Genomic DNA, 27902 nt, shown 5'->3' on the forward strand with positions numbered 1-27902 from the left:
CACTCTGTCGCCCAGACCGGAGTGCAGTGGGGCGATCTCAGCTCACTGCAGCCTCCACCTCCTGGGTTCAGGTGATTCTCCTGCCTCAGCCTCCTAAGTAGCTGGGACCACAGGCGCATGCCACCATGCCCGGCTAATTTTTGTAGTTTTAGTAGAGATGGGTTTTACCACATTGGCCAGGTTGGCCTCAAACTCCTGACCGCAAGTGATCCGCCCAGCTTGGCCTCCCAAACTGCTGGGATTACGGGCGTGAGCCAGCGAGCCCAGCCCCATTGTGTGATTTTAATAATACATTCTGCTGGTATTTGCATAGACATTTCTATCCTGTACAGCAATTTTGTATCTATAATCTGCAATGCTCCTATTCCATTGCTCTAGGAAAACAGACCCTTCAATTTCTTCAGAAATATTGGCCTGTCAGATCAGATCAGATCCCCAAGGGTCCATCAGACTTACTATGGTAATATGCTAAGTTCCTAGGGCTGCCATCATGCTGACCATTGGGTTTGCAGCTGATTCTAGATTCCTTAGGCATGATAATGCCTGGTTTGTTTGAGAGTTAATGCCACCCACAAGTGTTTGATGTGGCAAGGACTGTGGCATGAGGCAATGAACTCTAACCATCTTGTGCTGAAAGACAGAACTTTTCTTTCTTATAACTCAGCTTTTATCAAGACTTTAAAATGCAGCCAAGGCATTAAAGAGAGAGAGGGAAAAAAAAAAGAACTTTGGAAGGTTTTTATACTTTTTGTAAAAAAAAAAAAAAAAAAAAAAAAAACTTTCATTTTTTTTAACCACTACCAAAATCTCCTCCAAACACACAGACCCTACAGTATCCCTATTAAATTATATAGAGCGAGTCCAGCCCTTGACTGTCAGTAGGGCCCATCAGTCCTAATTTATCGCCCCAGGAAACACAGTACAATTATGGTAATAAATAATAATAGGGTTCAGTACATGACAACATGAATGATGGAGCCTCTCAGAATTCATTTACATTGCTTTGTGTTGCAATCATCATGCCTCTAATGTAATGCCAAGCAAATGAGCCCCTTTGAATATTGTGCAATCTATTGCAAGTCAACTGGCACAAAACTCACTCAATAAATCATGTTCAAACACATGCCTGTAATGACAGGTAAATCAACAATGAAGTAATTGCATTTAATGTATTGAAATACTGGACAAAAAAAAAGTGACCTCAAAGTGACTTTTTGTAAAAGGTATGATACAGTTACAACAGAGAGTGAGATCCTTCCTGAGAGGCACGGCTTGCTTAGATGCACATGCCAGAACTGATGATGATGCTGTTTCCCAAGCAGATCTTGATTTACCTCTTTTCTCTGCAGTAATTACGGGATCAGGATGCCAGAGGCTTCAAGGGTTCACTACCTTGAACGTAATAGTCACAGGTAGAATGGAAATCAGCCTCAAGTACAGCCAGCTCTTTTGTGCCTGAGCCATCACCAAGCTCTAAGTTTTGTAGCCAACTCTAAAGGCAACCTGATGAGGAGGAGAGACAAAGCGTCAGGAGTCAGAAGGGCTGCATCCCTGCCCCAGCTCTGGTATTCACTAAATCACTGCATGACTCTGGCCAAGTCACACTACCTCTCGGTCCTTTGTCTGTGAAATAATGCTGTTGGACTGTCGTAGCCAAAATTCATTGCAATTCAATGAAGCTCTGATTCTGATTAGAGGCCTTCACTTTTAAGCAGACAGAAAAGAGTTCCCTGCTCTTCCTAGAGCTATGCTGTTCCTGAGCATTGAAGGCACTGGTTTAAACCGGCATGCATCTCTCCTCATCATTGCCGTTGGCCAGGCCAAGTGTATGTGCTTCTAATTTCTGTGAATCCTGGGCCTGCCCCTTTCTGGGCAAGCAGACAAGTCTGAAAATAGGGCCCCAGGGGCTATGTGGATGAATAACAGACAACATTGAAATGACAACCTTCCCTTCCTTCCCCATCGCATCCACCCCAGCTCCCCTCTTCCCAGGGACAACGTCAAGAAGAGATGAAGCAGAGCCTCTGCAAAGCCAAAGGCCACTTAAGGAACTTTCCTGTTCTTGTGAAAAACTCATTCTTGGCTAAAGGGCTTCCCAGGCCTCCCCACTAACCCGCCTTCCTCTCTCTGCTCAATCATCAGTCCCTGACTGTTATCAAAGTAGCTCTCATGAACCCCATAATCTTGGAGATGTGGAGACTTGGAAAAGCAGGGAAAAAGAGCACTAAATTTAGAGTGAGAAGATCTGGCTTTAAGTACTGGGTCTATAGTTTATCGACATGTGATTTTGTGCAAGTCCCTTAAACTCTCTGTGCTTCTATTGCTTCATCTGTAAAGTGATAATAATACTCACTGTGTCTCCAATGAGGTTGTTGTGAGGACAGGATGATATAGATGAAAAGGTTTTGCTAGTTGTAAAGCACAATACAAAAGTCTCATTTTTGTCATAATTTGGGAGTAAAGAACACTCTGACACAAGTTTACTGTGTTCTGCACTCAAACAGTGCTTCTTATCATAAAAGCAATCATCTTGTTTATTTGTCTGGGTATTTTTATTGTCTGACTCTCCTGAGAGTCAGAAGGAACTTGGAGAGTTTGTTCATATTGTTCATGTGTTACTAGCACCTAGGACAATGTTAATTAGCATGTATTGAATACATGAATAAATGAATGAATGAATGAATGAATGAATGATAGCTTTTCTTTCCTTTAGGAAATTACAACAAAACACTGAACTTCAAGGTATTTTTCAGAAATGTATTTGATGCAAACCTGCCCCAACCTGTAAACATAACCTCCTGCTCCATTTACTTTTTGTGCTGAAATGGAGCTGTTTAGGGGGAGATGGCTTTGTAAGCAATGACCCCTACTGGAGGGGTAGCAATTGGAAAGTCTTTCATGCCCACTAAAATGCCTTCTGAGGCCAAAACTGGGCCACAGTTTCCCAGGCAACAACAATCTAGAAAATGACAGCTCACTTCAAAGCAGGAAGGGATCTGGGAAGCTGGAAAAACCCACAAACATTTCCATATTAGAGAGGTGTAGGAAGTCATGGTTAATGAAAACTGAAAACCCTTGAGTGAGAGCTAACAGGTTTCTATTCTTAGTGTCGTACGTCCATAGACCCCATCCACCCTCTTTAGGATGTCATTCTGTCACCGAACCACGAAGGCTTACTCATAGATTACCTGTGTTCCTTCTTGAAGCAGGCCCCACTCTCCTGATAGCTCCCATATGATACACTCTGATTAGCAAGGCAGCATCAGGCAGAACAAAAGCTCCATTAACCAGGGCTGGTGGGCGGGAAGGCAAAGCCAGGGGCCCTGAGAAGGGACAGAATGAAACAGAAAAAGTCTAATTTTAGAAAATTGTTACCAGTTGCAGGATGATGAGAATGTTCCCTAAAGATGGGAACATCAGGAATGGAGGGACCCGGCTTTTCTACCTGACCTGTTAGCTCTCTGATGGGAAATGTCAGCCATGTAGTTCTTGGGTTTTCTCAGCACTGCTGGATTCAGATTGATCCTGGAAGCAAGACAGGTGTTTGGCAGCAAATTGCTACCAAGTAACGAGTTGCTACTCGGTAGTTACAACTCAAAGGCCACACCCTCCACCCTTGGGATTCAAAGGTCCCCTTCAGAAAACAGCCAAGGGCAAGCTGCCTCTAGAGTTAAGGAGGAGGAAGATGGCACCCTATGTCACAAGGCAGCCTCAGGCTGAAGGTACAGGTCTTCTGGTAAGCCCTTTTCAACCGAACACAGTATTGAAGTCAATGGATTGTCGTTTGATCAGTCAGTATGAAGGATGAATGTGTACCCCAAAATTCCCACAATTAAAAGGACAGCCGTATCCCCTCAATTCAGCTTCCCTCAAGTCCCTTTTCTTTACTCTCATATCTACCATCAACTCCCTCCCATCTCCATCATCTAATTCCTCTCAAGAACTCAGGGACAGGGCATAAGCTCTTGCCTTTCGCCATTTGATTCAGCAGCTCCCAAGAGCTGCAGCCCTGCTTGGGAAATGGTTCTGCGCAGGCAGCTTGATTAATGACTGAGGGTCAGCAGATGTCACCTCTTCCACTGAATCCCCAGGGTGCATGCACAGCTCAGCTGGAAACGGGACACCAGAGGACTCTGAGTGAACCCAAGAGTCAAGGGCAAATCCACATGATACCCAACAGGAAGGCCTTCCACTGGTTTTCTCCATCTTCCTTTTAGAGTGGATGCTTGGTACTCATTCTTTAAAAGGACCCCTCTCCTTGGAGAATACCTAAATGAAACATGCAAACTGGTGAGGAGAAATTATGATCTATGATTACCTGGATGCCCCAGGACCTCAGGCAGTTACCTGAGGAATCTTAGTACCTGAGAGGAACGCCTATCGTTTTAATGGGAATTTTCCATAGACAAGCATTCGATTTTGTTGTTGATTTTTTTTTCTATAAATACCCCTTTCAACCCTACTTACAGGAAGCAATCATATATTCTGCTAAAATGGACTGAGATTATACTTTATAGTTTTCAGCCACTCTTGAGAATTTCAGGCTGGGCACAGTGGCTCATACCTGTAGCTCCAACACTTTGGGAGGCGAAGGTGGGAGGATCACTTGAGGTCAGGAGTTCCAGACCAGCCTGGCCAACATGATGAAACCCCCTCTCTACTAAAATACAAAAATTAGCCAGGCATAGTGGCATGCACCTTAATTTCAGCTACTTGGGAGGTTGAGGCATGAGAATTGCTTGGACCCAGAAGATGGAGGTTGCAGTGAGCTGAGATCATGCCACTGTACTGCAGTCTGGATGAGAGAGCGAGACTCTGTCTCAAAAAAAAAAAAAAAAAGAATTTCAGCCCAGGTACCAAGAGCACACTGCATGTGCACATTAGAACCAGCAATAGAGGGAACTGCAGTGGTGAAGGGAAGCTCCCACGTAGACTTCAGTCCAGAATTCAAGGTGCCTTTGCTGTCTCTGAAATACAAACACTTAAGATATACTTTTTCTTTCTAATTAATGTTTTAAAAATTTTTACCTGAAACTCTGAATTTTAGGATTCCAGGCTATCCATTATGAATTATTCTCATGCTTGTATTAGGATATTTTTTTCTGGGCTGTTTACTGCTGAGAACAATCTTTCCATATAAAAATCCCTTAGAACCTGAGAGCTTAAGATCAACCTCCTGAGTGGGAGACTGGGCATATCTCCTCTACCTTCATGTTTCCTCCAAGCTCAGACAGAAAACAACCACGTTTCAAACTCAGAAATAGTAAATTAATCAAAGGGACCTTATGGATCATGGAATCCAAATCATCATCTTCCACATGAAACAACTAAGGCCTAGAGGGGTTAATGGTTGATTTGGGGAGGTATGAATAGATGTGCCAGGACTGAGGTTGGAAGCAGGGTTCATGTTCATTCCAAAATAAAACATTTTTCCTGGTAGTTGACAAATGAAAAGTTATAGGCCAAGATGAGTGAAAGCACACAAACTTGCTAACTCAACTAGTCAGAAAAAGGGCTGAACTGAATGCCAGGAAATATTACCCTAAGTGTGTTCTACAGAAGTAGTCATTTTTGAGATGCTGCAACCAAAAAGAGTTATCAAATTATAAGAGAGAAATATCACTGTAAACAAACCTGTTTAACTTAGCATAATCCAACATTTTCTAAAGTTCTTAAATCAAGATTCTCAAAGATCGCTCTTTCTCTTTCTCTCTCCTCCCTACCCACAGCTGCTTTGCATAAAATGTATTAACATACTATATAGAGCTGGCATTCTTCCACAGTGCATACTTCAAGAAATGTTGGTAAAGGGGAAGGAACTCTGCAAGGAATAAAGAGGATTATCCTCTGGTCATGGAATTTAATTATGCTACTAATCACCTGTGAACCTTCAGCCAGTCATGTAATTCCTCTGGGTCTCCGTTTCCTAATCCCTTAAATGGTGGTGGTTAGGAGTGTGATGGTTGGCAAGATAAACCCTGCAGTCCTTCCAGTTCAAAATTTCTATGATGACCTGATGTTCAGCCTTCCCAGCAAGACTAGGAGATTGTGCCAATCAGAAAAGCCAGAGGTTTGCCCTATATGGACAGCTTAGGCAAGGCACTTGTGTTTGATATGCTCTTCTGTTCCAGCTTGAGGTAAGGAAAGGAAGAAGATTTTAAAACACAGGATTCTCCAGTGGATAACAGTCAGTTCCTCAGGGGTACTAGTTTGAGCCTGGCTGTTACCAAGGTAAAACCGTTTTCTTGTTAAACTTATTAAGTCTGCTAAGTATTCAAATGAACCTGATTTTTTTCTCATCTTTTTTCTCATGAAGAAGTCAACAAAACATTGAGCCCTTTGATTAAAACTCCTCCCCAACTTCCCAATGCTGAAATAACCCATCCATGCATCGCCCAGGGGAGATGTTGCCTGGCTTCACAGGAAGCTCAGAAATAGCCTATCCTATCAAATCACATAAATCCCTGAAACTTTCCATCTTGTTTTTACGATAATTATTAACTTTCTTTTTTCTTTCCTTTTTCTTTCAGGATCTACTTTGTGCTGCAGGCCAATAGCCCAGCTACGCATCTGGGTCCCCAGCAAGCGCTCTGTGCTTTTTTTAAAAACACGCACACATGTTCTGCCTCTTATTTCCTGAGCAGTCGCAACACCTGGAGTGGTCAGAGTCCAAAAAAGTCAGGCCAGGAAATTGAGTTCTTCTTGACTCCTGGCTGGGACATTTAGCCAGGAACATTATGAATGTGTTTTGTAACTAACCCTCTACGAGAGAAGAACAGGCCCCTGCCAAGGAATTCACGAGACCCTGGAGTTCGCAAAGAGGGAAGAGAAGAGAAACCTCACTGATCCATCCGACAAGGAGCTGGACAATTTGTGATTTCATCTCAAATGTTCCTTATCTCCTACCAAGCAAAAGGAAACTAAATATCACTCTCCCTCCTACATGCACACATACATAAAAGAAGAAATTTTTTAAAAGAGAGAGGAGAAGAAAAAAAACCTGGAAGCATTTTTGAAAGCAAAAGGCTGTTTATTGCTGCCAAAGTGCTGATTTTTTTTTTTTCTGCCTCTGGCAACTGTATGAGAATTGGAGACTTCAGCAGAGAAGAAATCCATTCACTTGTCATCGCATAAAACCTCTGTGTTCCACAGAGGAAATGGCAAAATTTCACCCTTAACTGGATTTGTAAATTCTTACAGGGGGCTGGGAGAGGGGGTGGAGGAGAGGTCAGACTGTTCTACATCCTGGGGCTTTCGGTAACCTCACTCTGCCATGTGAGGGAACGGCTTGTCCATCACAGCAGCCTTATGTCAGCAGGGGACAAAGGTAGAGGCTGAAGAGTCAGAACGGGGCGGGCACCAGTCCCCAGCCCAGGCCACAAAAGAGCAATTCCAGCCTGCGCCACTGCGGAGGGTTCCATCTAAATGTCTTTTAAATGACTCAAGCACTGGGGATGTTTTCTTTTCCCTGGAGTATATCCCACAGCCTTTTTAATAATGATTGTTCGAAACAGTTGCTTGTGATTAAGCTTAGCACTGTCACATTCAGTCATTGTGCTAAGCCCAGTATTCATTTCCTCTTTCCCTTTCCTGCGTGTGATTTTTCTTACTATCCATCTACTACCTGTCCTGCTGGATTTACCCCCATTCACAGAGACAAAGTAAAAACAGCAGGAGAGAGCCAAAGGTCATTTAGTCCGTCCAGTCATTCTTATCAGGTCAGCTATCCCATTCTGACCCTCTAGGTGTGATGTTTCCATCTCTTTTGCCAAATTCTCTTTGTTCTGCTGTTTTCCATTTTGATATAAAAGTCAAAGTGTGGCGATGCCAATATTCCTAAACGTCCCTGTATCAAATTCTCCTGACTTTCAAAGTGCTGAGGTCAAGATCCAGAAAACTCGAAACCAGAGGAAATCAGGTTGCTAGCATGCCGGGACCGTTATGATGCTCTCAGCCTTAATTAGGTGTAAGTAACATCTTGTCAGTGTTCTGCCACATATGCTAAAGCTGCCGGGGCAATTTTACCGACTCTGACAGCTGAAATCAGAAACAAGAGAATCAACATGTCAATGATGTGGCTGGACATGATGGATATATTAAGAGGAGTCTGGAAAATTCTGGACTTCATTACATCGACTCTACTTCTCAAAAGTTCCTGTCAAAAGAATCTCAGCCTCATCAGAAAAGCTCCTCTGGGATCTGATTACACCCAATTACAGGGCCTCCCACAGCCACCTGGACACAGGGGTACTTCTGCCCAAACTCATTGGAGGAGTGATTAAGGGAAGATGAGAACAAGGAAATTGCTGATTTTGGTATAATTTCTACAAATAGATCTATTGAGATTTAAAAGGTGCAATAACTTGACATTTTTGGTAAGTTAAAAACTGCTTAAAAATTGGTTTGCAGGTTGTTTCTTTTTCCGTCTTGGCCCCGGGCTATTTTCAAAATGAAAAGAATGGGATCAAGTCCTGAAAACTGAGGTGGAGTTGAAGGCAATAATAAAATTTTAAAGATGACAAAGAGGAAAGTGATAATCTCCTGAAAGTGTTAGAGGCACACTTGACTTCAGATGGCGAGTTTCTCAGAAGGAAAGAATGAGGGCAAGAGAAAGGAACTTCTTCTGCTAAGGGGCTGGCGCATTAGCAGGTTGGCCTGAACATGGCTCTTTCTTGTCCAGTCCCAGGGGTGCTGTGCTCTGGAAGGCGTCTGCAGCCAAGACCCCAAATATTGGCACATCGTGAACTGCCATTGACATGTCATTTTAAGGATGGGAGAATGCTTGCTGCCCCAGCCAGGGAGAGAGAAGATATAGTAACCAGTGACAGAGCTGGTCATGCTGATATGGCATCATGTTCCTGGAAGATTCCATATCTGTCGATCATTAAATAAGAGGGCTGAGCCCAGGCTAAAAATACAGCATCACGAGTGCCTTGCAGAGGGACTCACAAATACCTTTTTGCCTGCTCCATTCCCTTTAAAAGTAAGAATTGTCAATCAAAAGTGTGTGTTTACATTGCTGAATGACAAGGTTTTAAATCTCAGACTTGCTGCAAAGACTCATGTCTACGTAGTGCCGAGAGTGCAAGGCTCAAAGAGGGAGAGTCTCCATGGATTTCAACGGGAACACCTAGCTTTATAATGGGCCTTTCTATATCACCGTTTTGGCTAGGGGTCCATATGAATTTGTGGTGATATTAGGCAGAGGCTCTGTGGCCTGGCAATGTTGACACTGCTTCAGAAGTTTAAACAAATGTTGCGTGAGTTTTGAAGTGATGAATAAAAGTCAGTGAAATGGTTTGGAAACAACAGTGGGAAGGGGAAAGTAGTTGTACATTACCTAGTAAGGAAATCATCTTGCCTTTCTATTTTTTCCCCCCACAAGCAAAAAGCAGAAAGATTCCACAGGCTTTACTCTGTTAACAAGTAATGGATCATTTTTCTTTCTTTTCCTTTTCTCAGTAGTGTAAATGCTAACTGTTTCCCCCTCTGTCTTATGCTGGATTGGATTGGAAACCTCTTTCCCAAATCACTCTGCAGGCAATGAATCATCAGTCCTGGTGGCTAATGGCTCTTTTGTGAACCCAGCAGGTGTGTAACAAGCTTCCTCTAAGTGGCCTGTCCTGTGTCTCTTGCCTCGTAGACTCCCAAGAAAGGAGTCAGGGACACGTGAGAGCTCAAAGGGTCTCAATCCTGGTCCTGTACCAAACACGAAAGAAAACACGAGGCTCTGTGGCCACGAGGACCTACATTTCTATTTCTCAGTGATTAATGCTGCAGACAAAGATTAGGCCGATTAAAATCTCCAGCACTCCCCTGGTATGTCCTTCCCCACATCACTTGGCCAAGTGTAACAATTTCACTCAAAACAACACGATTTTTCTTATTTTTCAAGAAATATCTATTGAGTTCATAATGCATAATGTGGCCTATGATAGGTTCTGGGAAATATGAAAACTAATATAATAGCTAATATTGATGGGATATTTACTTTGTCCCCAGCAGGAAATTATACCTAATTTCCTGATATAAGATAACTCACTTGATCTATAGGTCAATAAATAAGTACTATTATGATATTATCGTCTTCGTTTAATAGATGAGGAAATGGAGGCGTAAGTTAAGGAACTGGAAGAGCTAGGATTCATATCCATGCAGGGTGATTCCAGAGCCACAACGCTCTACGACACTGCCTGCCAATAGCAAGACATGATCCCAGCCCTCGAGGACATCACAGTCTATTGGTTGGACATTATCTAGTCATATAATTGAGTAATTGGACATCTAAATATAAGTGAATAATGCTGTGAAACACCAAGGCATAAAACCTCATCAGACATTTGCTGAAGCCTCATCTTAATCAAATCAAGTCTACGCTGATCAATCTACGAAATGCTGCACTCCTGCAATACGCACCACCTCCCCGGAAAAGCTGACTTCTGCTGCTCCTTCTTCAGGAATTGGCATGGTTTGGATGATGTGAACTTCCACCCTGGCCACAAAAAACAAGACCAGGAAGGTTACTTGTATTCATTTCCTAGGTTTGCCATAAACCACAAAGTTGGTGGCTGAGAACAAAGAAATATGTTGTCCCACAGTTACGGAGGCTAGAAGTCCAAAATCAAGGTGTTGGCAAGGCCTTGCTCCCTTATAAATCTGTAGAGTGAGGATCCTTTCTTCCAGCTTCTGGTAGCCCCAGATGTTCATTGGTTTGTGGAAGCATAATTCAGTCTCTGCCTCTATCCTTATAGGGCATTCTCCCTGTGTATCTTCCTACTGTCTTCACTCTATGTATGTCTGTCTCTGTATCCAAATTTTTCATGTTTGTAAAGGCACTAGCCATATTGAATTACAGCCCACACTTACAACCTCATTTTCACTTGATTACCTCTGTTAAGACACTATTTCCAAATCTGATCACATTCTGAGGCACAGGGGCATTAGAATTTCAACACATCTCTTTTAGGCAAACACGATTCAACCCCTAACAATACTCTAGGCAAATGTAAACCGAGAAACTCCACAGCCTCAGAGCTGACCTGGCCCAAGAACTCTGCCCAATAAGAGTGTGCCATATTGAATGGTAACTGATCCACCCCATTAGATTCTGCCTTGGGAGTTTTGGATTCTAGCTGTAGTTTAACAGACAAATCCATGGGGGTGATGGTGTCTCTGGAGCTGCTTCTGATAGACTTTGAAGACACCCCCATCACTAAAATGTCTCCAAAGGCTGAAGAGGAGAGTCAAGCACAGGTTCTCTACTGGGCCGAGGTAGCTGCTGAGGACCCTTCCTGGGCTTCCTTGCTTGTTTTTACTAAATATATCAATTAAACAAACTAGCCAAATGTACTTTTTGGTCTTTTTATGCATACTAATAAGACTCCTGCCTAACCTATTCTGACTTTTTTCATCCTGTCAAAACTACACTTAAAATTCATATACTATGGAAAACCATTCAAAATTCATCATCTTTATCTTTGGTCACTAATCATTCCAACATCTCCTTATCACATATGTACACATATATTTCATATACATGTGTGTACAGTGTATATGATTAACAATACACACATATATACATATATTATAGGTATACACACACATATATATGCATATGATGATATCTGCTTCCACATTCCAAACAAGAGTTATAATAACTGCATTTATGAATATATGTATGCACAGAAATGATTATAACTTTCTTGAGATGGTCCTTTGGTAAAATAAATAATTATGATGATAATAATAATAGCTGTTACCCAGTGTTTAATACGCCAGACATTTTGCTAAGGATTTTACATATATTATCTAAATTTGTCTTCACAAGAATCTGGAGAGGTAGGAATTTTTATACCCCTTTTACAGATGGGCAAACTGAGGCTTAGAGAATTCAAGTGATCTGTCTAGCATGACATAGCTAGAATGTAAAATATGTGGGATTTGAACCCATGTGGCCTACTGTAGAACAAATGCTGTTAACCACTTTATACTGCCTGTGACTTAACCAATGTGGCGTCATAGACACCTACAACTAAAGAGGACTCAGCAAGTCATTAGATCCTGCAGCTCCATTTTATTTATGAGAATTCTGAGCCACCAGTAAACTGTAGGGCCCAGTGGCTCAATGGTTGGCAAAGCTGGAAATGAAATCTGATCATCTACCTCCAAAGCTGATGCTTTTGTACTTCAACTGTGACCTTTCTGGGCTGTATCCAGTAGAAATGTCTTCAATTTTTTCCCCATGAATGACTTCCCTCCTCTGTTTCCTGTACTGATACAGGGTTTCTCCTATTTTTAGAGCATGTTGATTATTTCAATTAGAACCAGAGAAGAGATGTCATGATAGGGTCTTTGTCTTTCCAGAAAGTTTGACCAAGATTTCTTTAAAACTTGAAACAAAAATTATGATGGTTCATAAAGGGTTCAGCAGGAGCTCACCTGAAAATCTAATTAAGCAGAACACGCATGCCTCAAGCATTGGTAGTAATCAAGGGTTTCCTGGGCTTTCTCTGTATTGCTATCCCCAGCTCAAATGCAGCATTCAGCTTCAAGTGGGGGCTCAGCAGATAGTTTTGACTGACAAAAGCAATTAAAAACATAATATAACTTCCCAGCAAACCTTGTTATTATTGTGAAGGTGTCTTACATATGTAAGGCAGTTTTAACAATCCTTTTGATTAGTCATTCATGTAAGTATTTGAATAAACATTTCAAATCAAGTCAAAATAATCACAGAGGATAATAGCACTTATGGTGTTGCTTAGAGAAATTGTGATCACGGTGTGTCTTTTTTTCTTCTTTTCTTTTCATTTTTTTGGAACTGAGTAAATCCATGTAACCTCTTTTGCCTACTTTTCAGTTTCAAAATGCAAAGTAACTTGATGTTTTTCCTCTTGGTAATGATGCTCCCTAGTTGGCTCTAAGAGGAAGACTGAATGTAACTCTTTTAACATATGTGGCTTCACAAAGAGAAGATGGAATTTCTGCAACAACCATTTTCCAAGGATTTCCTTATCACTAATAGGAAACCCACGAGAAGAGGGTAAGAGTAGAAATGTAGATGTGTCAGTAGAGGAGTCACCAGATGTTGCCTTTGCTCTCAATCCCAGTTATGCCTGTCTTCTCTGGAATAATTTTATTGTTAATTATCATCAAAGTTCTCATACTTAGCAGATGTTCTCTTACAATTAACCCATGTGACCCCCCCAGAAGTATTTGACACCACTGCTAACCCTGCCCTCTCTAAACCTCTTTCCTTGCCTTCTCCCAGTCTTTCCTCCTTCCTCCCTGTCTGCCCCTGTCTGCCTTTTCTATCTACATTCCTTCCTCCACCATGCCTTAAGACCTGACAAACCTCAGGCCTGCCCTCATGTTTCTATTTTTCTCATTCCATTCTCACCCGGGAAGAGGGCATCAGTGCCTAGATATTCCGCAAACATGGTCTGACAGCAAGCCCCATGTTCCTCTAACCAATCTAAGATTCTTGCTCCCACAAGCCTTCGAAGGTGTGGACTTCCCCATTCCAGGCAGGCTTTCATGTCACCATCATCATGGTCTTTCTGTGCTGAAAACCTGAGGCAATCAATCTACTTCTTAAGATGAGTCAAGTGTCTCCATCACCTTAAGAAGAGATCTGAAAGGCCTTGGCATGTTATACAAGGACTTCCATACTCTAGCTTTTGCTCATGTCCCTAGCACCTTTTCTCGCCATCGCCACACCATACCTTTACCCACCCTTCCATGTACAGGTCTACCTTCAGCTTCTCATCTCCATGACCTTCCTGTGCTCTTCAATATGTTTGATTCATGCCTCCCTTTCTTGACACACCAGCTTGCTAACTTCTACTGACCTTTCAAGGATGCAGTTCAAACAACCTCCAAGAAATCTCTGAACACTCCCACCCCAGCTGAACTTAGGGGTCTCTGAGCATAGCTCTGCTTGTTCTTCTGCGCTTCCTATGAGACACTATGGCTACACATTACTAGTTACACAGTGTTAAAATAAGCTTAACCTAAAACTGCCTCCTTACATATTATCGGTTTGGCCCAAAAGTTTCTCCATACATAGTAAACTATAACTTAACTGGATGTGTAAACAGACCATAACCTACTCTTACACCAGTAACTGAGTTTCAGCCAATTGAAGGCAGCCAACTGTTCAAATCATATTCAAATAAGGGAAACACCAAGCTGTAACCTATATGAAACCACCTTGGCAAAATGTATGACAGTGAGAGAAATCCGACATAGCTGACTTTATCTTGCTTCTAACCTCAAAATCTGTGTATGTACATTCTTGAGCATAGGCCATGTTAACTCTGGGAGAAATTTAGTTTAGAGTTTAATGTTAAATCAGAGATGATAACAGTCTCTTCTGAAAGTAATCCCCTCCTTACTCAGGGACCAAACCACCTTTGTAAAACTAACAAATTAGCCACAGGTCAGAATTATGGTTCAAGAGTCATGTAGCTGTGCCTAGAAATAACATCAGTCTTATAAACCTAAGATTATTGTTTAAAGTATTTTTCAGATCCTTCATTCTGATAGACCAGCTGGCACCAACAAGATTACTAACCCATACCAAGAAACTGACATAAGTGGTCTTGTCATCCGCACCCAGGGAACTAACTCTGCACAAGAAGACTGCTTCATTGACCTATGATTCCATTCCCAACCCAACCAACCAAGATTCCCCATTCCCCACTGCCCTGCCCATTAAACTATTCTTGAAAAACCCTACCCTCTGAATTATTGGGAAGACAGATTTGACAATTATCTACTGTCCTTTCACTTGGCTGGCCCTCCAATTATTAAATGCTTTCTTTGCTGCAAAACATGCTGTTCTTGGTGCATTGGCTTTTCTGGGCAGCAGACAAGATGAAGCTGGTTGGTCAACTGCAAATCCAGCTGTTTTGTACCTCGCTTCTGCTTTCTGTATGTCATTTTCCATTTTCTGTCCATAAATAATCTTCAACCACACAGCAGCACCAGAGTCTCTTGGAACCTATCCTGGTTTGGGAGGCTGCCTGACTCATGAGTCATTCTTTGCTCAATTAAGCTCTGTTTAGACAATTTTAATTTGTCTGAAGTTTTCCTCTTAATAATATTTTACTTATTTCTGTGACTCCTTCTACTTTGCCACAACACACACTTGCCACAGGAAATATTCCACAGCAGATATTTATAAGTATTGGTGCATTAGTCCATTCTCATGCTGCTGTGAATAAATACCCCAAACTGGGTATTTCTAAAGAAAACAGGTTTAATTGACTCACAGTTCCACATGGCTGGGGAGGCCTCAGAAAACTTACAATCAAGGTGGAAGGCACCTCTTCCCAGGGTGGTGGGAGAAAGAATGAGTGCAAGCAGGGGAAATGCCAGATGCTTATAAAACCATCAGATCTCATGAGACTCACTCACCATCACAAGAACAGCATGGGGGAAACCACCCCCATGATTTAATTACCTCCATCTTGTCTTGCCCTTGACACGTGGGGATTATTACAATTCAAGGTAAGATTTGGGTGGGAATACAGAGCCACACCACATCAATTGGATAAATAAATGATGGTCATAGTCACACCATAAATTATGAAGTAGGAATTCAAATGCAAGTAAGTCCAAATTCATTATTTTTTTCATTACAATATATGGATCCCAACAAAAATGGAGATCCCATGTGCACCAAGATAGTGACTGAGGCAGATAGTTCATGTAAATAATAACAGGAGACTCTGTTTCTACTGTTAACTTTATTGATATTTTCTGTGCATAATTAGAACACCACAATCCTATTGGTCTACCCACAAATAACAAGTTCTTTCAACACACAAACAAAATTTTTTAAAAAACTTATTTTCCTTCTGTGTGCCACTGGTTAGAACCAGTATAGTAAAAAATCCCTTTTGAGAGAATTTCCCCTGTGTTCTTCATCCCAATGGTTTTGTAAAGGTTGAGATGTGTTGAAGTAAGTGTGACTATGAACTCAGGAGCAAATGGTTCTAATACCTCCGTCTACCTACTTCCTCATTTTATTTCCATTTCTCTGGTAAAAGATGTTGAAAGTTCAAAGAACTCTAATGTTGGTAAGATGAGGAAGAAATAGCCCAGCCTAGAAAGCTGTTTTAGGCACAAGCATCTCAAATCACCCAGGCAGGGAAAGTTCATGAGAATTCAGACTGAAAACTCCACAGCTTCCTTTGGTAGAACTTCATAGTGTTCCATCTACAAAGAAGTGTCATCCCTACTTGGTGATCAAGAGGTTTCTGTAGAGGATGTGCTTTGTTCTCCGGGAAGCATCTTCAGAAGGCAGCCATGGTGGTCCAACTGCTTTATATGCTTGCTGGGAACCATCCTGTTTTCCAGTCAACTGACTCTCAGGTTAAAGGGGGAAAATGGTGATTTTTTTTTTTAACAGAGTCTCCTTCTGTCACCCAGGCTAGAGTGCAGTGACACGATCTCAGCTCACTGCAACCTCTGCCTCCTGGGCTCAAGTGATTCTCCTCCCTCAGCCTCCTGAGTAGCTGGGATTACAGGCATGTGCCACCAAGGCCAGCTAACTTTTGTATTTTTAGTAGAGATGGGGTTTCATCATATTGGCCAGGCTGGTCTCGAACTCCTGACCTCAGGTGATACACTCCCCTCTGCCTCCCTAAGTGCTGGGATTACAGGTGTGAGCCACTGCACCCAGCCGAAAATGGTGATTTTTAACCTAAACTACTTTTCTTGGAAGTTGCTTCTGAATTTTCAGGGCCATAGGAAATAAAAGCACAAACAGTGAATGTTATGACAAATCAGTGGAATTAAGTAAACATTGTTGATTTCCCATGTTTCAATGCTAGTCAAGAATAGGTCGGTATAATATTTATAAATTTTGAATCCTAGAATACTTCCCTTCCAGATGAATGACTTTTCCTTATCTGCTTTTGGGCAGATGTGTCATACCTTATTTAAGCCCAAGTTACATCTTTTTAAGCGAAGGACAAAACATTTTGGAGTGATCTACCAGCCACATGTTCTGGTTCTCATTTGCAGCGTCAACAACTACCAAAATAATAACAGGTGGAATTGAAAGTGTTTCGGCAGCCATTTCTCTCATCTTCTTCTCTTTCCTTTTTCTCTTTCCTACTACCCAACAAGCCAGGATAATATCATATTAAAGAAAAAAGATACACAGATGACTAGGAAATCCTTTATATGAACTAAGAAATAAAGATATCTTTTGAGTTTGGAATTAGAATCAAACATGAAGGAGAAATGAAAAAAAATATGTACTTGGTGCTTACAATATACCAGAACCTTAAATAAGAATTTTGTTTACATATTCGTATTTAATCTTCAAATTAACCCTATGGGGTAGGTGATATTTTTTCTACAGATAGGAAAAATGAAGCTAACATGATTATTGCCTAATGTTACACAGTTAGTAAAAGGGAAAAACCTAGATTTTTAACCCAGCCCCAATGTCCAAAGTCTAAACTACTACAACTTTCTCCCTTCTGAGATAAAAATCATGTTTTAGGCTGGGCGCGGTGGCTCACGCCTGTAATCCCAGCATTTTGGAAGGCTGAAGTGGGCAAATTACCTAAGGTCAGGAGTTCAAGACCAGCCTGGCCAACATGGAGAAACCCCGTCTCTACTAACAATATAAAAATTGGCTAGGCGTGGTGGCACATGCCTGTAATCCTAGCTACTCAGGAGGCTGAGGCAGGAGAATTGCTTGAACCTGGGAGGTGGATGTTGCAGTGAGCTGAGATCGTGCCACTGCACTCCAGCTTGGGTGACAGAGCAAGACTCTGTCTCAAATAATAATAATAATAATAATTTAAATAGTAATTATCAAAAAATAAATGTTTTGATAAATGTGGTTAATTAGGAGGAAAGCCCTAACATATAAGACTGGAGATTTATCTATGGGACAGTCAGGATTGAAGGGGACTTTCCAGAGCTATGTTTATTCAGAACTAAAGTACTAACTGAACTTTGAGTTACTCCTTTATACAACGTGACACACCTGCCTGGAGTTCACTCCATCTATCCTTGGGCTAGGCCTCCAGGAAGGTAGGAACCGAGAATAGAGGATCAACTTTTGCAAGTTAACCCTTCCTTGTTAATATATTTTTCTAAACAAGGGGGATGGCCAATAACAGACACTTACCAGCAACCTAATAGGATTCAGAATCGTAATGGGTGCCAGTTCATACTATTAGTAAAATCACCTGAAGGAAAAACTAATCATTGTGTGATATAAGTAGGCTAGGCAGTTAACCCAAGCATTAGCAGGCTCCTTCCAGACAGCAGAGGGCACTGAACAGCAAGAGGAGAAGCCAGAGGAGGGAAACCGCATTCACAGGCTGCACTCAGTAGTTCTGACATTCATGACTGCTGTTCTAGTTATGTGTACTGCCCTTAAAAGGAAGGAATAGGCTGCGCGTGGTGGCTCACGCCTGTAATCCCACCACTTTGGGAGGCCGAGGCGGGCAGATCACGAGGTCAAGAGTTCGAGACCAGCATGGCCAACTAAAAATACAAAATTAGCCAGGTGTGATGGTGGGTGCCTGTAATCCCAGCTACTCAGGTGGCTGAGGCAGGAGAATCACTTGTACCCGGAAGGTGGAGGCTGCAGTGAGCCGAGATCATGCCACTGCACTCCAGCCTGGGCAACAGAGCAAGACTCCATCAAAAAAAAAAAAAAAAAGAAGGAATACCACAAAGTCTAATTCTCAATATCCCCTACACAACACAGAACACATGAAATATGAAACAAAAAAAAAGTGTTAAGGTTCGACATAATTAAATACACAGCCATTTGTTCTGAGTAATACATTTTATTCCTATGAGAAGAACCACTGTTTAAAAAAGAGAGAAAGAAAAATTCTAAAGACACTTTTATGGCCCAGTTATTTGCACAGCCAACCACCCTCAGTCCAATCCCAAAATTTTATCGTGGATCTGTTTACTGTGTAGGAAAAAAGAAGATAGCACCTGTGCTAAAATTTAGAAGGTAGGAACAGTTGATAAGAAAGAAAATTGCATCATAGTTTTGTAGACTGTTCTATTAAATTTCTTAGGCAAAAAAATTGCTCTGAGACTGGCTATGATTCAGTTCAGCTATTTCCTGATACACTTCTGGGTTTAGTTTATGTAATAACATTCCATATCCATGGCATGTCTTTTGTTTAAGGACCTCAGAGCACTTTAAAATGCATCAAGTTCTTCATCCTCCCAACATGCCCGTGAAGTGGGTTGTAGGCAACCGGTGGCTTCATCTGTCTTTTACAGATGAGACCCTCAAGGCCCCAGCTCAAGGCCTTTGCCACTGCCCTGCACAGCCTCTCATTTTTTCTTCTTCTTCTTTTTTTTTTTTTTTTTTTGAAACGGAGTCTTGCTCTGTCACCCAGGCTAGACTGTGGAGTGCAGTGGCAGCACAATCTCGGCTCACTGCAAGTTCCACCTCCCAGGTTCATGCCATTAGCCTGCCTCAGCCTCCCGAGTAGTTGGGACTATAGGCGCCCACCACCACACCCAGCTAATTTTTTGTATTTTCAGTAGAGACGGAGTTTCACTGTGTTAGCCAGGATGGTCTTGATGTCCTGACCTTGTGATCCGCTCTCCTTGGCCTCCCAAAGTGCTGGGATTACAGGCGTGAGCCACTGCGCCCAGCAGCTTCTTCATTTCTTAAACCTGTATCTCCTCCATATAAGTCTAAACATTAAATCTTCAGGGATCTCCTTCTTCCCAGAGGGTAACATTGATGAAAGTCAGATACACAGGAGACTAAGTTTCCATTCATTCAGAAATATGTATTGAGCACCTAGTGTATTCCAGACACTGTTCTAGGAACAGGGCATGAAAAACAGGAAAAAAAAAAAAAAAAAAAACCATGTTCTTTTGGAGCTAACATTCTCATGGGGAGATACACAATCTACATAATCAGTCAATTATATGGTATGTCAGAAAGCGATAGGTTCTCTGGAAAAAAAAAATTAAAGCAAAGTCAGGGGAAATGAGGAGGAGTGATTGTTAGGAATTGCTGGTCTCACCAAGCAGGTGACATTTAAGCAAAGGTTTAAAGGAATGAGCCAGGGTGCTGCCTGGGTCCCAACCTTCCAGTCAGGGGAGGAGCTTATGTGAGGGCCTGAAGAGGGGGCTTGCCTGGAGAGTCTGAGAAAAGGGAGGCTGTCTGTGTGGCTGGAGTGGAGCGAGGACCCAAAGCCAGAGAGGAGCTGGGGCAGAGGAGCAGGTTTTGGAGGCTGCCATGACAAGACGGCCACTTCCTACCCCAGACCAGGTGACATGCGGACACACAGGAGGGTCTGAGCAGAGACCCGTCGCCTTCTACTTGTATGCAGAAGCCTAGAGGAATGTGGGCGCTTTATTTGAGATGTCTGTTTTTTCAGAACAAGAGGATTTTGTTTTGATTTTCCACATAGAAAATTCTGGTAAAATATTAAATACATCTTTTTTTCCTTCAAATTATGCATATATCCTAGCTTCCTGGGGCTGCCTTCACTAAGCACCATAAACTGGGCAACTTACAACCACAGTTAAGCACTGGAGGCTAAGACTCCAAAGTGCAGGTGTTGGCAAGGACATGAACCCTCTGAGTCCTTCCTTGGCTTTTCCTAGCTTCTGGTGGTGTGCGGACAATCAGTGGCCTTGCGTGGCTGGCAGGTATGTCAATCTCTGCCTCTGTCATCGTGTGACCTCTCCCTGAGTGTCTCTCTTCTCTTATGAACACACCAGTTATATTTGATTGGGAGCCCAACCTACTCCAGCACAACCTCATCTTAATGTAACTACAGGCACACCTTATCTTATTACGCTTCACTTTCTTGCCCTTCACAGAAATTGCATTTTTTACAAATTGAAGGTTGGTGGCAACCCCGCAACAAGGAAGTCTACTGGTGCTATTTTTCCAGCAGCATGGACTCACTTCGTGTATTTGTGTCCCATTTTGGTAATTCTCCCAATATTTCACCCTTTGTTATTACCATTTATTTTGTCTGTCTTGGTGGTCTGCGGTCCATGATCTTTGATGTTACTATTGTAATTGTTTCAGGGCATCGTGAACCACACCTAAATAAGACAGTGAACTTAATAAATGTTGTATATGTTCTAAATGTATATGAACTGCACCATGGACTGCTAGTTTCTCCATTTCTCTCCCTCTCCTGGGATTTTCCTATTCCCTGAGACACAACATATTAAAATTTGGCCAATTACTCACCCTACAATGGCCTGTAAGTGTTCAAGTGAAAGGACAAATCACGCTTCTCTCACTTTAAATGAAAAGCTGGAAATGACTAAGCTTAGTGAGGAAGGCAGGTCAAAAGCTGAGACAAGCTGCAAGCTAGGACTCTTGCACCAAACAGCCAAGTTATGAATGCAAAGGAAAAGTTCTTGAAGGAAATTAAAAGTGCTACTCCATTGAACACACAAATGATAAGACAGTGAAACAGCCTTATTGCTGACATGGAGAAGACTTTAGTAGTCTAGATAGAAGATCAAACCAGCCATAATACTCCCTTAAGCCAAAACCTAATCCAGTGCAAGGCCCTAACTCTCTTCAGTTATGTGAAGACTGAGAGAGGTTAGGAAGCTGCAGAAGAAAAGCTGGAAGCTAGCAGAGCTTTGTTCATGAGGTTTAAAGAAAAAAGCCAGCTCTGTAAAATAAAATGCCAAGTGAAGCAGTAAGTGCTGATGTAGAAGCTGCAGCAAGTCATCCAGAAGATCTAGTGAAGATCATTGGTGAAGGTGGCTACACTAAACAACACATTTTTAATGCAGATGAAAGAGCCTTCTATTGGAAGAAGATGTCCTCTAGGACATTCACAGCTAAAGAGGAGCAGTCAGTGCCTGGTTTCAAGTTTCAAAGGGCCGCCTGACTCTTGTTAGGAGTGAGTGCAGCTGGGGACTTTAAGTTGAAGCCAACGCTTATTTCCCACTATGAAAACCCTAGGACCCTTAAGAATTATGCTAAATCTACTCTTCCTGTGCTCCAGTAATGGAATGACAAAGCCTGGATTACAGCACATCTGCTTATCACATGTTTTACTGAATATTTTAAGCCCACTGTTGAGACCTACTTCTCGAAAAAAAAATTCTTTTCAAAATTACTGCTCATTAACAATGAACCTGGTCACCTAAGAGCTCTGGTAAAGATGTACAAAGAGATGAATGTTGTTTTCCTGTCTGATAACAAAGAATCCATTCAACAGCCCCTAGATCAAGGAGCAATTTTGACTTTCAAGTCTTATTATTTAAGAAATACATTTTGTAAGGCTATAGGTGCCCTAGGATTTGATTCCTCTGATGGGCCTGGGCAAAGTGAATTGAAAATTTTCTGGAAAAGATTCACAATTCTAGATGCCATTAAGAACAATCATGGTGCGGGACAAAGGGAAGCGAAGCCGGAACTTCAGCCACTTTTTCTGCCCATGGAAAGACCGTCTTACACTCCACCTCCCACCCCAGCTCCTGCAACACAAATGCCCAGCACACCAGGGTTTGTGAGATACAATCCATACAGTCATCTCGCCTACAACAACTACAGGCTTGAAGGGAATCCAGACACCAACAGCCAGGTCACCGCATCCTCTGGTATTACGATACCAAAATCCCCAAAGCCACCAGATAAGCCGCTGATGCCCTACATGAGGTACAGGCAGAAAGGTCTGGGACCAAGTAAAGGCTTCCAACCCTGACTTAAAGTTGTGGGAGATTGGCAAGATTATTGGTGGCATGTGGTGAGATCTCACTGGTAAAGAAAAACAAGAATATTTAAACGAATGCAAAGCAGAAAAGATAGAGTACAATGAATCTATGAAGGCCTGTCATAAATCCCCCAGATACCTTGCTTACATAAATGCAAAAAGTTGTGCAGAAGCTGCTTTAGAGGAAGAAAGTTGACAGAGACAGTCTTGCATGGAGAAAGGAGAACCATACATGAACATTTAGCCTCCTGAAGATCCAGATGATTATGATGACAGCTTTCCAATGAAGCATATAGCCACCGCCCATTTCCAGAGAAACCACTGCCTCATCAGTGAAATCCTTAGTGAGAGCGTGCCAGATGTCTGGTCAATTGTCACAACAGTTAGAATGCAGATCCTCAAATGGCAGGTCCAGTCCTTAATCATTCATCAGCGAAAACTAGAAGCTGAACTTCTTCAAATAGAGGAATGACACCAGGAGAAGAAGAGGAAACACCTGGAAAGCACAGATTCATTTAACGATGAACTTAAAAGGTTGTGTGGTCTGAAAGTAGAAGTGGATATGGAGAAAATTGCAGCTGAGATTGCACAGGCGGAGGAACAGGCCCACAAAAGGCAGGAGAAAAGGGAGAAGGAGGTGGCAGAGCAAGCTGAGCATAGACAGAGCAGCATTGTTCCTAAGGAAAAACAAGCAGCCAGCAAAGGCGAGGAGAAGAAAGATGACAAAGAACATTCCAATGGAGACGGATGAGGCATGCCTTGAAGAAACGACAGAGAGCCAACAGAACAGTGAAGAAGGCACGTCTACTCCTGTGGACAAGGAGAGTGGGCAAGAGGGGGTAGACAGTATGGCAGAGGAAGGAACCAGTGATAGTAACATTGGCTTGGAGAGCAACAGCGCAATAGTGGAGGAGCCGCCAAAGGTCCCATACCAGAAATGAGAAAAAAAGAATAAATCTTGCCGTGTTTTATGTGTTGTAAATACTTTTTTAAATGAAAAATGTTTTTTGGTTTAAAAAAAGGAACATTCATGATTAATGGGAGGAGGTCAAAATATTCTTATGAACAGGAGTCTGGAAGAAGTTGATTCCAGTCCTCATGGATGACACTGAGGGGTTCAAGGCTTCAACGGAGAAAGTCACTACAGATGTGGTGGAGACAGCAAGAGAACTAGAAGTGGAGCCTAACTCAGTGAGACGTGACTGAATTGTTGCAATCTCATGACAAAACTTGAACAGATGATTAATTTATGGATGAGCAAATAAAGTGGTTTCTTGAGATGGAATCTACTCCTGGTGAAGATGCTGTGAACATTACTGAAAAGGCAAAAAAAAATTCAGAATATTATGTACACTTCGCTGATAAAACAGCAGCAAGGTTTGAGAAAAGTGACTCCATTTACAAAGAAGTTCTACTGTGGGTTAAATGCTATCAAACAGCATGACATACTACAGAGAAATCTTTCTGGAAAAGAAGAGTCAATTGGTATGGCAAGCTTCATTGTTATCTTATTTTAAGAAACTTAAAAATTTTAAGAAATTGTCACAGCCAACCCAACCTTCAGCAATCACCACCCTAAACAATTTGTGTGACTCAATTTATTGTAATGTTTACTTTATTATGGTGGTCTGGAATTGAAGCCACAATATCTGTGAGGTATGCCTGTAATTCCACCTGCAATGACCCAATTTCCAAATAAAGTAACCTCTGAGGTACTGAGGATTAGAATTTTAACATATCTTTTGCAGGAGGACAAAACAAGTCGACTCGTAACACTATGTCTCCCAATAATTTCGACTCTGGTCCCTGGGTTGAACACCTGCCTCCTGAGGATCAGGGTAGTCAGCAAACATCCAGGGTATAGATTAGCTCTGACAGAGATCTCTATTAGCTCTATAGAAATCTCGGCAAGAAATCAGGGATGGTACCCAGCACCTGCTCTCAAAAGCTCATCCCTCCATGATGCGCTGGAGAGGAGACTCTTTCCCAAGACCCAGCTGGGTATGCAATGCTACAAACGCCTCTGCTGCATTTCTTTTCTGGGTTGGTACTTTGTCTAAGAGTGTGTGTGTGTGTGTGTGTGTGTGTGTGTGTGTGTGTATAAAACTGAGAGAGAGAGAGAGAGAGAATGGAGAGAGAGAGAATCAGTGTGCCTTTGTGTTTGTATATGTGACTGTGTGTGGATGTATGCATGCCTCGGCCTGTGTGCCTCTGTGTGACTCTATGGGTGTGACAGTATGCAACTGTGTGATAACACTGTGTATTTACATCTGTGAGTATATGTTATCTGTGAGTATGTGATAGAATCTGTGACTACGGATACAGGTTTGTGCAGGCACGTGTACGTCTGTTAGTATTTATACACGTTTATAGTACAGGCACAGAATCTGTTGAAACGCTCAATGCTGTATTGAGCAAATTGAAAAAAGAACAGGTATGGATTGTCTGTGACTGTCAGCCCCAAAGAGAAGCTTCATCTCTCCAGAATCCATTGGTGTTCACAGTCACTTCTCATTAGGAGAGAGCAACCCCAATGGCCTTTCCCTTACCCGGAAGCTGAAAAGAGAACAGCAGGATTTCTGCAAAAGGCCAGATCTTCTAAACTCACAGCCAGCACAATCATTTGGAACAATCTGGTAGCAGGAAAAATAAGTCATGGATAAGTTAGGCAGATGTCTCCAACTTACCAAGATAATCCAGAAACTCCCTCATTAAATCTGGCTCACGGGAAAATGAAAGAGAAGAATGACTGTCCTACATTCATCAAAGTGCACATGACACAAAAAGATAATGTATGAGAAGATGCTTGAAAAAGGTGAAAGTACTACACAGAAGCAGAATATTGTCTGAAGGCTGAACACCCAATCTTTAGTGAGATGGCCTGTAGAGGGGAAGAAGCAGGGTGGTCCGCTGAGGCTACTCTGGAAAAGAGGATGACATCCTGGGACCTCACCCTATAGCACCAGCCAGAGTGTGAAGGCCAGGTGGCCTGGGTGGCCTGGGCCAGCACCCCTAGCCTTCTCACCAGTTTCATAGAGGGCTCCTCCTATCAGCTCCTAGCCATAGAGTAAGAGCCACAGTGTGCTCTACAGCTTTGCTCTGAACATTTTCAACCCATGGAGCCAATAGGGAGGTCATGGTCATGATGACCGAAGGACGAGGTTGTCAACTACAGAAGAATGGTAACAACATTTTGAAGGACTACATAGCAAGCATTGGTCACAAAACTCATTTGATCTTCATATCAACTTACAAGGTAGAATGATTGTCATTCGCCTTTTACAGATGAGAAAACTGACACACAGAGCAATTGGGTAACTAACTCAGGGTCCACAGCTAGTAAGTAGCAAGGAAAGCACTTCCACAGAGGTTAGTTACATTGTAAGTCTTCCTTAGTTTTCTTGAAGATTGACCAGGTTACCATCCTTCTTTCCTGGCAGCTATTAGATAGATAACGCTAACTAAGTCTTTGCTCTAAAAAGTGTTCAACTTCCCATCATACCTGTGCATCTGAGTAGGGTTAGACACAAGACTAAGTCATCCCACCTCCCCGAACCACCAATATCGAAGCCATGGAATTTAAAGACAAGCAATGCCCTTCAAGGCACCCCGGGTAGGGAATTCCATAGGCATTTTTTTTCCCTTATCATCAGTCTAATGATATGCCACAAATCATTGAACCTTTCTGGCCTGCCTTTCCGTATCTGAGATTTGGGGAGTTTTGAATAGGCTAAGCTCTAGTATTCTGTTGTCCACTAGGAAGGTGTGTCATGAAAAACAATCAAGACTCCCCCAGGAGAGACCTAGGATTTGCACAGATCTTTGTAAACAAAAAAAGCATTAGAGAGTCATCAGGTGTTATGATTGTTTCATGATTATAAAGCCTAGGCAGGAAGCACTTACAAATGTCAACAGGAGCAGCATCAAAGCCCTGACTAAGAGTTCTGTTAACTCTTAGTCAAACAGAACTCTGTTTTTGGAGGAGACTAAAGGAACAGCCCAGGTTTTCCAGCTCCTAGGCCCTGACCCAGTGCATCCCAAATATTGCAGGCATCACAGAGGACCAGGCAGGGCTCTCCTTAGTATTGTTTCCCATGACTGTTTAAGATCTGATCTTCAGATTGGCTGAGCGGAGCCTGGCCCTCTCTTTCTCCTCCTTCCTGCCTCTCTCACCACCTCCCTCCCCATCAGCCCCATCAGTTCAGGCTGCATTTTTCCAGTCTAGACCCATGAGCCCATGACCACAAAATTGTGGCAATACCGACAGACCTGAGGACTCCAGCATTGCCAGGGAGGGGAAAACAAGGGTCTTGTCTGCATCCTCCCCAAACTGCCATTCCTTTCAATATTAGGAACTCTGCTGAAAAAATAAATAAATGCAAGAGGCAGCCCTGTCCAAAAGAGGGAGATTGATGAGCCTGGCGCCTGCAGAGGCTCTCTTCCTCCTTTCCGGGATTCATCAAGATTCCCCATGCTGCTGGAGCGCTCAGAGCTGAGCCCTGGCTTGGAGGCGCTGTAGCCCTTCCCAGACTCCAGTTTCCCCTCTTCCCTCCCGTCCCTGCCTGCTCCTCCTTCCTAGAGCCCTTAGCTCCTCCTAGATGTTGTTTACACGGAGCTCCCCAGCTCTCTAAATTAAGCCCCGTAAGGTCTGCCACTCTTGGAGGCCATGTGTTGAGCCCCATGAGCCGAGTTGTGGCATTTATTAGCGCAAGAGGAAAAGTGCTTGTCTCATCAGAGAGCAGCTGGAGGCAGCGAGCTTTTCAAAGGCATGTAACTGACCTCTAGCGCAGCTGCAGGATGCGTGGGGATTGCAGACTCAGAGGATTCTCATCTTCTCTCTCTCTCTCTCTCTCTCTCTCTCACTCTCTCTCCCTCTTCCTCTCTTCCACCCCCCCCTTCTCCCTCTCTCCACCCTCCTCCTCCTGCCAGCCTCCACCCTCCACCCACTCCTTTCAGTAGTGTCCTGACCTTGCAGGCCTGAATCCCCCCATCCATCTCCCTACATTGTGTCTCTCTGGTGAACTCATGCTGGGAGATTAATTGCTGCTATCACCCCTAATCCATCACACTTCCCAAAGATTGTTTTGACATCTAGTTAATTTTTGGCTGATGATTTATCAAATTCTTATTACTGTGCTCTGAAGGGGCTCATTTATTGTGTTGATTCATGGTAATGATAAAAGGGAA

The 27902-nt window shown here is 42.6% G+C and overlaps 1 long non-coding RNA gene and 1 pseudogene across 1 annotated transcript; one reads left to right on the plus strand and one right to left on the minus strand.

Annotated features, from left to right (window-relative positions):
* Nucleotides 1–1150: 1150 nt before the first annotated feature.
* On the minus strand, nt 1151–27606 carry LOC106999726 (uncharacterized). The gene is made up of 3 exons (XR_013396885.1): nt 27495–27606; nt 3189–3323; nt 1151–1503 (listed from the first exon to the last, which is right to left on the minus strand). It is a non-coding gene; the product is annotated as an uncharacterized LOC106999726 (long non-coding RNA).
* LOC700784 (SWI/SNF-related matrix-associated actin-dependent regulator of chromatin subfamily E member 1 pseudogene) lies at nt 22425–23656 on the plus strand (annotated as a pseudogene).
* Nucleotides 27607–27902: the final 296 nt, after the last annotated feature.

The sequence above is a fragment of the Macaca mulatta genome, chromosome 8 (genome assembly GCF_049350105.2).
Source record: "Macaca mulatta isolate MMU2019108-1 chromosome 8, T2T-MMU8v2.0, whole genome shotgun sequence".
NCBI lineage: Eukaryota > Metazoa > Chordata > Mammalia > Primates > Cercopithecidae > Macaca > Macaca mulatta.